A 13,820-nucleotide genomic window follows, 5' to 3' on the forward strand; every position below is an offset into this window, starting at 1 on the left:
GCAAACTACACTAGATATATCCTGGTGTATCAAGGAATACCAGAAACAGAGGCAAAGAAAAAAGCACAGAAAATATATCAAAGATTGACTCAGTTCAAAGAGATCTTATTTCTCATTCTGCTCTGCTGCCTGATTACTTCATCATGCCTTCAGAACACTGTGTTTAGCTCTAGACCCTCTACTAACATGTGCTCCATATGCTTATGAGAGGTCCAGGTTGCCCAACTTTAAAAATCAGTCCACCTTTTTCTCAGCAAGGAAAGTCAGGTTTTTTCATCTAGCTGTCTTGCCTTATTTATCACTCAGAGCTGCAGGCTCATCCCAGCAATAAGCTTTGCATTCCTGATGCTGTGATTGAAGGCTTATGAACAGTCTCCTCCAACCTACATGCTGAATGGCTCTCGGGGCTCCCTGGGGAGAGATGGAAAAAGCCATTCATTTTGAAGAGCTCTGTGCCTGAAATGATGGCATACCACTCCACTCCTAATGGCCTCCGTGAATCATGTAAAAGCTTTTACATATAGGCAGACCCACTGTTGCACAGAAAATAACATACTGACTGTACCCCCATTCTATAATAAGTTTTCAGGCATTGAAGTCTACCTGTCCCATGGGGCTACCAAAGCATCCTGAGTGCACATGGCTGAGGACTGCTCGTAATTCTTTCACTGCGGCACGCAGAAACACAGAGCTTATTGTAGACTGAAACGACTGCTCTAAATTAAGGGGCAGACCAGAAACTTGACAAAACTAAATTAATTCTTTAGTGATGTTCCTTAGTATGCTTAGGGAATAGCTCTGTGAGAAGAGACACAGGTGCAGAATGAAAGAAAAAAAACAAAGAAGGGCTCTCTGAAGTAGTGCTGTGATTCACCCCAGGGAAAAAGGCTACAAGAAGCCAAAGTTCAAACTTCGGTGACAATTCAGCAAAAGGGAAAGCAGGGCATGGATGTCTCAGCCAGACTAGTGACAGGATCAGGGATATATCCATGAAAGATAATGAGGAAAGGCTGAGGGAACTGAGACTGTTCAGCCCAGAGAAGAGAGGGATTCAAGGTGACGTAATTGCAGCCTTCAAGTACCAGAAGGGAGCCTGCAAAAAAGATGGAGAGGGAGTGTTTAGAAGAATATTTAGCAACAGGAAAAGAAGAAATGGCTTTAAACTGAGAGTAGGCTTAGACTGGGTATTAGGAAGAAATTTTTCACAGAGAAAATGGCAAGACACCTGAGCAAGTTGCTAGGTGAAGTGGTGGGTACTCCATTCCCGAGAGTTCAAGGCCAGATTGGATGGAACACTGAGCAACCTGGTCTTGTGAAAGGTGTCCCTGAACACAGCAGGGGGACTGTACCTAGAGAATCTTTAAGGTCCCTTTCAACTCAAGCTATTCTATGACTCTGTGAAGATAAAGCAATACTCCAACACATGGTGAGCACAAGTCTTTTCTTGCAATCTTGCTGCTGCATTTAATACTCATATAAGCTGTGGCTCTACAGAACTGCCATGGAGTTGTGCTTCTTTGATAGACTGAACCAAAGCTCAGGCTTAGCACACTATTGAGAGCCTTTGTAGCATCTTGCATATGTATCTTTATAAACACAAAATGCCATGGATAATGTAAAATATTTTCTCACATCAGCCTTCTGTTTATAGCTCCTGCCTTACTTTTTGTACTGGCCCCTCTGCACAAAACGAAGACTAGTTCCACCTGTCTCTTCAACTCATTGCTACTCCTGCTTCCAGCTGGAATGCTGCCTCTTAACACCAAACTATTTTCTAACTTGCTGATGGTCCCAAATAGGCTCTCCCATGCTAGTGAAAGTTCAAAAACAGTCTGAAACAAACCAACCCATACCCTTTAAAGTAGGAATAATTCTACCTGCCCTACCAAATGTAGAGAGATAATTCATTGGGCACTCATTGAATGTTAAAACACACACAATATTTCTATTTTCTTAAAAGCCTCAGTCATTGTAATTCAAGACTCACAAAGCATTTGGAATACCTGCTTTCAAAGCAGCTGGTGCAGCCAGTGCTTTAAATTGCATGGAATAGAGCTGGGTAGGAAAAAAATGAGTGCAACAAAAGTTCAACAAAAATCCCAAAATCAATGGAAAAAATAACTCTGGAGAGGAAGAATATTGGCTTTGGATGACCTAAGCTAGGATGGGAATTGCACAGTGAACACCTTTCTTCTGCCACTTCTCAATTGAATCTACAGCTTTTAGCTCACATTTCCTTGTATGATGTCTCCCAGACAGCAAGAATTCTCCAGGTCAGAAGCAACACCCTCCAGTTATTCCAGTAAAACCAAATCTGAATTGGAAGCCAGCACAGACCAATAAAGTACAAGTGACATCTGCTTCCTGTGCGAAATGCTATTCAAGATCTAGGCAAATAAATTCTTGAGCAATTGTTAGCATGAAACTTGAATCAGAGAAGGCTGCTGCAGTTCACAGTCTTTTGGAGGTAACAGATTTTGTAGGAAATCTACTGTCCACACAGAAAAGATTCACTTTCCACCTTGTAGACAAATAAAAACACTTTATCTCCTGCTGCCACATCATATCTGCAAGACAAACCAAAAGGCTCTGAAGCATCAGCTCAGCAGGTGGTGTGGACTGAGACTTCGTCTTGTCCAAGCAGTTTTCTCAAGAGACAGAAGACAGGAGGAGATGAAACAGTACCTTCTAATGCTCCCATGAGAGGTCCATCTTTGAGAAAGACAGATAACTAAGCCTTCTTTAAATGAAAGCACGGAGCTGGTCCATCTAGCCATCCATTCACTTCTGCTCAGCTACTACCTCAATTATGCTATTTTGCTGTTCAATAAGGACACAAGCAACTTGGCAGTGTTGAGAGACACACCCATCCAGGATCCAGGCTATGACTGACTGCTGGACACACTGGATGGAGGACAAAGTGCAACTTCTGGGTAGGGTACCCACATGCCTGGTACACAGCACATGGGCAGCCTGTATTTGGGACAGACAGAGAAAAACTGCCTGCAAAAAAACGTCTGCAGGTTGGCAGTCTATTGTAATTAATCCCCAAGAGCCTTGGGCTTCATCTACCAAGAGGGCAAGAAAGTGATCACCACTAACAGCTTTTCTTCAGCAGATTTTTAAAGCATTCATGTAATCCCAGTAGGACAGAGATTTCCGCACTCCCCATTTGTTTGCTACTGATAATGAACATGTCTAAAGTTAATGATATTTTACATGGATGATTTTTAAGGTTAAAGGTTCACATCAGTATTATCAAGAACCAGGTTTCTTCTGGGTATATCATTTTTCTAATTGACTTTCAGGTTTCATCTCTGTGCTTTAGTGAACCTAAAAATCATCTAAAAAAGATTCCTCCTTAGTTTTGCCCTTTGTTCACCTTGCACTTGAAAGACTTCTCATTCTCTAACAGAAGTAAAATTTCCATTGATTTTGCAGAATATTTTGTCTAAGTGCTGACTGGTATGAGGATTCAGTGGATTGCAAACATTTATTTTTAACTTTCATTCTAGAAGAAGTGTGAAAGTTTTCATTTGCTACCAGTGAGCCTATCCTTACAGGAAAAAAAAAAAAAGGAAATATCAAAATAACATTTCTCTCAACTCTGGGATACATATTCCAGACATTAAGAGCAAGGTCAGACACACATTGTAGACTCAGCAGAGTTGTTGTAAGAACTAAGACAGATGTTCAAGGCTGTCTCCAGCTATGAAGAAAGATTTTATGCCACCAGCATGAAAAAAAAACTCTGAAAGTTCAACAGGGTCACTACTGAGCAAGTCTGCCCCATGCCAGTGGCCAGAGAAGCCAAATAAACACACAACTGTGTGACTGTTTATCTCCAACTACTCTGCCCCAGTGCAAGTAACTACGGTCACCATGAATATAATAAGAAACATTATCATTTCTGTGACAGCAAAGGCATAAAGGCAATAAATAGGCATGTTCCAATAAAGAGATGGACATATTATTTGAGATTCCAATAAAAATTAGTATTACCATTGTGGAATTAAAAAAATATTGAGGCATTCCATTCGTTTCATTACACCATATTGGCCAACGTGTGTAGGGTGTCCACCACATACACCTGGTGACCTCGAGGAGCTCTGACTTATTCACTACTGTGTGATAATAAACACTTTGACTACCTCCCAAATGTGTACTAAAAACATAAACCAGGTCAGCAATATGTACTATGCAAGTATCTCCAAAATGCCTCTGGAATCACACGCCCTGAAAACCCATACCTTGAGTTTACAATCAGATTACAGTCTCTGATGTACCAGGTAAGTAGACTTCATGTACAAAAGGGAGGGGATATTGTACTAGAATGTGGGTTTAATCTGGAAATTTAATCTGGAAAGGTGTCCTCTCCCAAATCAGATGAAAGGCACTCCACTTCTTGTAAGAATGTTGGTGCAGCATGGGGTGGACAGCCTCTGGAAATAACTTCACCTCTACACAGTATTTCAAGGCCCCTGAAACAGCCATATCATGCACAGTGAGAGTTCCCTGGAAGGGTCACAGGAGGAAGAAGGTTTTTAGGAAATGAACAAATTAGCAATACAGTTCGCAGCATAAAAGCAATCAGCACATCAATCAGGCAGACAAGCCAGAGCTTCCCACATCCCTGCAGCCTGATCTATTGTCTAGATTGGGAGTTTTAAAATGCCTGTGTAGAAAGCATTGGATAAAATTCAGAATAGGGAGATCTTGAGCTTCAATTCAAAACAGCAGGTATTTATATTGGAAGTATTTATACCACAGGTATTTATACTGTATGTGCTAGATTTTTAAACTTTGGATTTAGATCTCAAACCATATTTTCTGCAATATCACTCCTATGGGAAGGCTTTAGAAAGTGGCCCTGGTGACAGTATAAAGTATCCTAAGAACTGCATGTGAAAAAAATGCTCTACAGAGCTCACATATATGTTAATACCAGGTCATACACATTGGTGTGGATATAAATAAATCTTCTTAAATGGTTTAAAAATCACTAAAATCTAGACATAGTAGAAATAGTAAGATAAAAGATTCTTGTGAATAAATTACTAAACCAACTCGGGGCAAAGCAAAGGCACAATTCTTGAAATTATTTCAATTTTTAATCTCAGTCTGATTAAATACATTCCTTAACATAGCAAAAGAAGCACAAAATATTCCAGCAATTTCTAGCAGGTAAAAGTTTGACTTCCACCACCTACCTTTCCACACGTACCCTTATGATACAACTTGTTAGGTGTACAGTCTGTGTCATCAAGCTACAATAACCAAAAAGTCTGACTACTTGTCTCCAACTACTGTAAATTTATGTCTCTGTTTTCCTAGCAAATTGCAAGCGCCGTTGCAAAGTGTCACAGAGTTAGAAGATCTTGACCTAAAAACCAAGAACAAAGAATTCTCCCTCCTTTGGAAGTTACTGTGTATATTATTGTATCCACCTGCTGAAGAATCAACTACATTAATTCATTAATTAGTTATTTAGGATAGAATGAGGGCTCTAAATACTGTTACATGTTCCAAATTATGTGTTATGTTAGCCAAATACAGTGTGTACAAAGTGACATGTAGCTGTCAAGTCTATCCAGTCTTGCCATCCATTCCAGTTCACAAGAGACACTTCTCCTGGGATTGGTTAGATTAAGAAAATAGATTTCTCTTCTGTAGAGGGATGAGTGTTGCTGTTTGTTTGCTGAAATATCCCAGCTTCCTCCCAGAGACTGAAGTACGCTCTTCTGGGATATAGGTCTCCACTTTGAAATCAGACTGTTGGGGAGCTGCTGGTCCTGCTTCTTTCAAGTTTCACAAAAACATGAATTGCACTGAGTGTCCTGTGGGAGGAGGTGGAAGACCAGGGTATTTACTGCCTTAGGTGAAAGGGACCATTCTGGAATATGAAATTATGGGTTGCACAGTAACTTTCTTTAAGGTATGCACAGGCAGACACACTGGTCCCAAATTTCACAGTTGCTGGAACTGGAGAAGTGCTCCTTGGAGGAGGTCACAGCACTCTGCTCTCAGCTGGGGGACAGTGCAACCAGCACTTGGCCACATTTCTCCAGTCTAATAGCACTATGCAGAAGTGTTGCTGGGATAATATTGCATCTGGCCTCACAATCCAGCTGAAATCAAATTGTTTGCTGACCCAATAGCCTACTTGCAAAGTAACACAGCTGAACAGCCAGCAGCCCCTCTCCCCTCTAGGGCTTCTACACTGAGCTGCTGGCTCTGTTGAAAGTGATGCTGTAGCCCCCCTTCTCTTGAAAGCCCTGAAAGGTTTAATTGTGATGCATACTTTGTCCCTTTCAGGCTGATTCCTAAGGAAAGAAGGCTTATGCAGATGGAAACCAGGGACACCTGTAGTTTGTGAATCACTGACCAGCTCCAGCCACAAATGATCAAGGGACTACTCTGAAAAAGGTATATAGAGACAAAACAGCAAAAATCAAACTGACAGTACAATCCCAAGGACATTAAGTTCCTACAAGTATTTTTTCAAAGCCAGATTGCTGCAGAGAGGAGAGAGCCCCCAATTTCTTTCTTAGCATGAAACTTCAGAAAGTATCCTACAGTGTTAGGCAGCATCTGGCCTTCCAGCCAGCATCTCACAGATCTTTTGCCTTTCATTCAGTGCTTGTGTCATGGAGGTGCTGGAAAAAACCCCAGATTTTTGCAGATAGGACAGATCAAGTGCCACACATCTATAGAAATAAATCTTTGCTGCTTCTGCTGTTCTGGGAACATAATCTATTTCTAGGTTAACAGGAACAGTGGTATATAAGACAGGTCTGTGTCCCATAGCTAATGCACTTTTCCCATGAGATGAGGCATTTTTCTTTATGCCATTCCTGTGTTGGTTTTTCTACTCCAAGTACCTACAAGGATTCCATGATACCTGTGTTCCAGACTAGCCATCAACTATCCTAAGTGCTGGATGCTTTCAGATGCAGCCCATGTATTTGTTCTGCTGTGAGAGCTGTTATTTTATTGATCCTTTTCCTGCACTGTCCTGGACAGCTGAGGCTTTTTCCAGGGTTAAATCTGTTTCTCTCAACAAATCTCTCCTGCAAGCAGAAGTAATAGTAATGTATCCCACAAATTATTCTGTTTTTTATCAAGTGGTTTTTAATGTCTCTGAAGTTTCATCCAGAAGGCAGAGCTTCCAACAATGTAATCTATTCCTTCTTCTGCTAGTTGATAGTGAGTTAAGAAAAAAATTAAAACATTTAAATTGTTAAAAAAAAAACAGAAACAACAGTATCTCTCAAAAATTCAGAGATGGCTGGATTCACACTGTACCACAAACACCTTTGTGGACTGTTAATTATCCCTGGCACTATTTCCAGAAACTTTTTTCATATTTTTTCCCAGTGAGAGACCATCTAAAAAGTTACTTTAATTTTTCTCAAATTTGCCAACTACACTTAATGCTACATAGCACGTTAGTTCTCACTTTCAGCATACAGATGACTGGCCAGCATCTCAAATCCAGCTTTTCCTCTAGTCTGAATCCTTTCACATCACCTCCATCCCTTGCTGCCATTTCATTCACTTACTAATCAAACTCTTCCTTGCTGCAGGTCTCATTAAACCGATGGCTGTCACTGTGCCTTTTAAAGTCCATGCTGGGTAATAGTATCAAAAGGCTTTAGCCTTCTGAAATTAAAAATAGCTTATTATTAATAGGCAGCTACATAACAGTAATGCCACAACCACCACTACCACAGCCCCTATCCTCCACATACCTTGGTGTTTTCTATGAACCAGACATTTTTATACAGGCTATGCTTCCCCCTCTAATCTCCCTGCCAGCTGCTGCACAGGGCACACTCAAACACAGCCAAGGTTGGAGGTTAAAATTTATACACCAGGTGGAAGAAGTGAATTTTAAGGCAAGATGTAGGCAAGCACTGCCCCAAAGGTCATACAACCCAGTGGGGGTCTTTCCACTGATTTTCAGTCCACTTTGAACAAAAGTCCCAGAAGTTGCACAGGCAATGGTGAAAAATGAGCCCAGATAACCACTTAGGCAGGAATGGGCCAGGAAGGCAGCTGCACACTGCAGAAAGGGGGCTCTTCGCCACCCTGGGGGAAAAGAGCTGCAGCTTTGTGGGGACAGCAGATGGGAAGCAAAGACATTGGCAAGGAAACAATTCTGGCACACCACTGCAGAAGGGAGTTCAGCTATTCATGATTAATTTAGCTGTTGCACCAGAGGTCTCCAGTGACTATGGAAGCTTTGCTGTGAGTCACATGGTTATTTATTTCTCTTCTAAAAAGAACTGTTTCTATGAAAAATTGCAATAAAACATGCTAAGCTGGAAACTGTCTGTGGCCAGAAAAACTATCAAAAACCACTAACAAACTTCTTCAGCTTATTCATGTCCTATTCCAGATAATAAGAAAGTTAGGGTTAAATCCAAAGGACTTTCCTAACTTCAGTTATTAGAAGCAGAGCAGTAGCTCTGTAAAACAGGTCCTGGCTTCTTGCAGCCATGACTTTTCCCCTGAATCAGTTGGAGCCTGCTTTGTTTTCATTGGCACCAAGAACACATGAAGTACAGTCCAGTGGGTGTACAGTTGTGTATACACCACCAGTGCATTTGCATAAGGTTTCAAAGTCCTAACTCAATGCCTGCAAAATGATCGCCACTGCCACAATGTATTTATATTAAGATCATTTGCTTTTCACAAGATAAACTTCCACAAAAGGGTTTTTTCTCCTTTTTTGGCTTATTTTTCTACAGTGTAAGCTTTGTGATAGTACCCCACAAGCTTTTCTCACTACATCCCACAGTAAATGGTACTCCTATAAATTCCACACTTTGGTAACTATCGACAACACCCTTCACCCCCACTTCCAGCTCCCACATTGCAGTGCAGTACTGACCTCCCTTCTGAGAGCAGCTTTTCCTTCTGAGCAGCTTGTTCACAGATACAGTTATTAAATCCCTCCAGTGTCCCCAGTGTGTTCCTCGCACACACAGAATACTAGTACCATTGTGACCCTGAGAAAGGTGACAGTTCTGACTCTCACTTCATCATCATTCTTTAAAATACTTGGTCACAACCAGAAACTCTACAGATGTATCCACACAGCTTTGCCTTAGAGTATTAGTTTTAAATAATTCCCCTTAAGTTATCTGCAAAAATAAATTGCAAGACTTGAGTGAATTAAATCTCCAAATGCCCAAATTCTGACATCTGGCATTTAGATACAAAGTAAAGACTTTCTATTCAGCAGGTGCTTTCTTGTAGACAATATGAACATAATTTCATTGAATGGTTTCAAACTTCAGGTTTTGGGAGGCAAATGAGTAAAACCAAGTAGGGTTGTTCTTCGAAGAGCAAAAACCACACAATTTAGAAGCAGGTACCTACACACCTTAACTTTGAAAAGTTGTTACTAGGTCAAAACCTACCAGAACAGTTCACATCAAATCACTGTTCCATTCACAAGCAAAGAGAACAAATCTCCTTCTGTGATTCAGGGCAGTGAAGTATTGGGGAGATTGAGACTTAATCCTTCACGAGTTATTTCTACAATTTCTGAATGACCTTGCCTCAAGGTCTGATGATAAAGCACACTGGTATCTGTAGAACATCCACGGTGAAATAAATCATACTGTCACATAGTAGTAGTAAGGACACTACTTCTAGCTTTTTACAGGACCTTTATACATGCATCTACACTCCTTGAATGTTATGCTCCATGTATACTGGTGAGGTAACCTCAGGAAATATAGGATTACATACACACTGCTTCCTTAATGCATCCATCAAAGGTTTTCATTAACAGGAGATCCTGTTTGTCCCAGGCACTTAGCAAAGTGAGTTAAAAATACGCTTTAAAACATTATGTGAGAAAGAGGTAAACTGCAGGAGAAAGTGGTAAACTGCAGCTCATTCAGAGGATTTCTGGGAAAATAAAGTTTTAGGAAAACTAGGGTACTTTTATGAAACCAGTAGGTTATGAAACTGCTCCTACAATGAAATAGTAATAGGGATAGCTTCAATCTACCCAAAATGGTATAAGATTAGACTCACTGTCAGCCAGTGGCACCTATCTATAGCAACATTCGTAATACCACTGCGCATAATTCCATTGCTTTGTACTACACAGAGCTGTCCATCCCCAGAGATGTGACTTGGCTCTACTCCAGGATAGGGCACACTCTGGCTTGGGATCAAGGTAAAGTAATATGTTTTAGTCTTAAACACAAGCCTGAGCAAGGGGTGCTGTGGAATCTGCAGTTCTCCACAAAAAGTCTTGGGAAGCATTTTGATTAGGAATCATTTACAAGTCAGAGTTCCTCTGCCACTTCCTCCTTCCTCAAGGGGTAATGACTCGGAGAAGTATCAGCAGCAAATGCTGACATTTCCCAGTCCTGGCTAGCAAGACTAATAGAAGAATAACAGGTATGGATTTTTTTTCTCATTCTTAGCTTGCAAGCAATCTGCACATTCATGGGGAGAGGGTGGATGAAACCCTAAGAAATCTATTCATCCTTTACACCCCACCATGACACCCATTCAGACATTCCAAGACTTTGCTTCCTATTTTTTCACAATAAAGTTCATATCTAGCTATTGCTGCTCTTTATGGATGGGATCCTGTTGCTAATTAACAGCTTCCCATTGGCAACCTTTGCCATTTGTAAAAGGCTGATGCCCAGATGGCAATTTTCTCAGGGACACCTTAGGCATGGTGAAGTCTCTACAGCAATATGGTGCCATTTAGGCATTTCTAGCACACCAGACCTGGCTGTATTTTGGCAGGCCAGCTCTTCTGGCACCTGCCTAAAGGCTTGCTGTTCTTCTTGATCTGGGTCAGCCCCATTACAGCAAGCTAACCAGCTTGGAACTCATCTCCTAGCTAAGCTCACGTGGCATTCCCAAAGTGTATGGCCATACCTAAATTCTTTGCAAGGCGACAGCACATGGCCAACTTTGCTCAAAAAGATGGACAGAATAGGTGGAAACACTTGTACCTACCTTTCCAATAATGACCTGCTAGCCAAAGCACTTCAAAATAGAAGTACAGAGTAGTCAAAAATAAAAAGAACCATATGAACCATAAGGCTGTCTAGAAAGAAGGAGTATGTTTCCAGAACCGAGTGAAAGGGGCATGTACGCAAGAAGAATTTTTCACATCTGGGACTTCTCACACAGGAAGATCTTTCTGCATTTTACATTACAGAAAATACTTATATTAACACTAAGAAAGGGGGTCACACCACATGCAATTGGAAATGCAAATTACAACACAATCTTACACTTGGCTTACTGCTTCATCATCAAAAACCATTATTAGTCCCTCAAAGAAACAATAAGCAAGCAAATAAAATCTGGGTTTGCTTGCAAGCGTAGGTGTCTCCTTGGCCTCGTTAAGTCTCCTTTGTACCTGTCTAATGATGTAAAATAGTCTTAAAATCAGTGTAAAGTAACTCATTAAAGACCCTCATAGGAAACACAAATACACATTTTTATGTGCAGGATTTGTTGAAGTACTAGAAAAAGGTATGTTAATTGGCCAAGCACAGACATTTGAAAAAATGTGAATTATTTATATTGCAACCATCATCCATAAGCAGAGAACTTTGATAATTTACTTCTCCAAAAGCTCCTGTCTTTTTTTCCCTACTCTTGATTTTATTTAACATGGTCTTGAGATTGCAGGACAGAATCCAGAACTCTCTTCTCAGCAAGTTTTCACCATTTGCAGTGCTCGCAGTTGCACACACTTTCAGTTATTAACCTTCCCTCTACTCATGCAGGGTGGCTCTCTGATTATGTGAAAAAGTGTCATTTGAAATTATTCTACAGTAGAGAATAGCTACACACACCAAACATTAATGGCTGCTATACCTTTCAAAATGATACAATATTTTCTTACTATTTAAAAAACAGACCCATCATATAAAACAGCTGCCATGTTTATTTAGATAAGTGCTCCTCCACTCTTATAAAGTGGAGACTGATGACAGATGCGTCTTTAAGGCGAAAAATATTAATTATAGAAATGTCAGCATCTGCTTCTTTTCAGCCTAGCCTTACAGATTCACACATCATTTTTCATCCACAACGAGAGTTTCTTTTTTTCTGTACAGAGAATCTGAAAACATGGGTGTAAATTACTGGTCCCAGGGCCTGACACTTTTATTAGCACGTCACTGGTGCTACACGTGTTAGGTCTGATTAGACATAGAGAGCATTTTCCACTGCCCATTCCCCATGCAATGAGGAAGGCTTGCACTTCCCTGACAGGAGTTTCCCACCTGACTGTTCTGTTTCTGCGAATCAGTATTTGCTTAAGTTATGAGATTCAGTACAAAAATACTGTATGTAGTTCCTGGAGTTACTGGAGATTTAAGACATTAAAAAAACAGGACAAAACAAACAAAAAAAAAAAACAAAACAAAACAAATTAAAAACCCCACACAGGTAAATTTTCTACTGAATTCAAGGAGTCCAGCCTTCTGGCCCACCCAACTACCATTCTATAATTCATTTGCATGTATTTAGTACAGTAAGTGTTGTTCTTTTAGTAATTTACATAGTACTGGTAGTAGATACAGCAGATGAAGCCCTACACCTTACTCGCTACAAACAGAGAACACTTCCTACACCACAGAAGAGCTCTGCAGTACTCACATTGCCTCCCACAGAAATGCATTCCGATAGAAAACATCACTCAAGGATAATTCTGTACAATAAAACCATGAACAGATGCACGAACAAACAGCAATTAGAGGGTGTCAAGATAAACCATCTTACAATTAGTGACCAGTTGGAACAAATTAAAGCTGGTGCAAGAATGGACCACACTGGCCAAAAAGTCCCTCAGGGCAAAATCCACCTACATGTTGCTAACCAGTGCCACATCATTGTCAGTGACTATCCAAGACATTCTCATGGCACTTGCAGACATGCTAAAGGATTTACCACTGAAGATCCATACCTTCCTGGCACAACAGCAAGCAGCCAGGTGTTCTATTCAACTGCACAAAAGATGCCTCCATTGAATAACCAAAAGCTGTCCTACCCTAACTGGTAGCTGCTCTCCACAGCCAGATATTTTTTATTCAGACGACGCTCAGGTTGTTATCCTAAACATTTCAATGACAGTAAAACCTCTCCAGCATGGTTGAAGAGAAAGGTGCTGACAAATCTCTATATTTCAACAATGTGAGCTGGCTAGAGATGAGACATCGCTTCTGGCTTGCCTGCAGGCCACACTGACCTCCCAGCATGGCAGTGTGCCGAGGCAATACATCTCAGAAAGAGCAGACCATGAGCTGAGAACTTGAGGCTGCCCACATCCACTATAGGGGCACTTTGTACAAAGTGCTATCACTAAATTACCTAACAAAATATTCCCATTATTCCTTGGAGCGGGGCAGTGCAGATCTTCTCCTGTAAGAGCAAGTAATTTATTTACATAGGCACAAACAATGTGCTGCAGGCTTTAAGCATAAGTAAAGAAGCTTAAAGGCCAAGTTCTTGCTTGGGCAGTCTTATTATCAAAATAGGTAACACAAAGCCAGGGAACAAATGGGAAGCAGCTTAACAAAACTGCAACTGTGACTGTTCTGTAAGCTTTGTGATCTCTTTGTTTGCTTACAAGCTTTCTGCAATTTATCCTGCTTTTGCTTCTTGGCAAAAACATATTTTTACAGATGGGGCTAAAAATAGCAATGATAGAAACAGAAGACTGAAGCAACCAAGAGTTGCCAAGTGAGGTCTGCATGAGGTCTCTGCAATTCTGTGTCCAAATTAAACTGATTCTACGGCAGCCTTTGCTAATGGCTTTC

At 40.7% G+C, this 13,820-nt stretch overlaps 1 protein-coding gene across 1 annotated transcript in view; it reads right to left on the reverse strand.

Annotated features, from left to right (window-relative positions):
- BMPER (BMP binding endothelial regulator) overlaps positions 1–13,820 on the reverse strand; it is a 149,258-nt gene that overhangs the window by 73,979 nt on the left and 61,459 nt on the right. The gene's annotated exons all lie outside the window — the stretch shown is intronic.

This window comes from Geospiza fortis, unplaced genomic scaffold (assembly GCF_000277835.1).
Source record: "Geospiza fortis unplaced genomic scaffold, GeoFor_1.0 scaffold346, whole genome shotgun sequence".
Classification (NCBI taxonomy): domain Eukaryota; kingdom Metazoa; phylum Chordata; class Aves; order Passeriformes; family Thraupidae; genus Geospiza; species Geospiza fortis.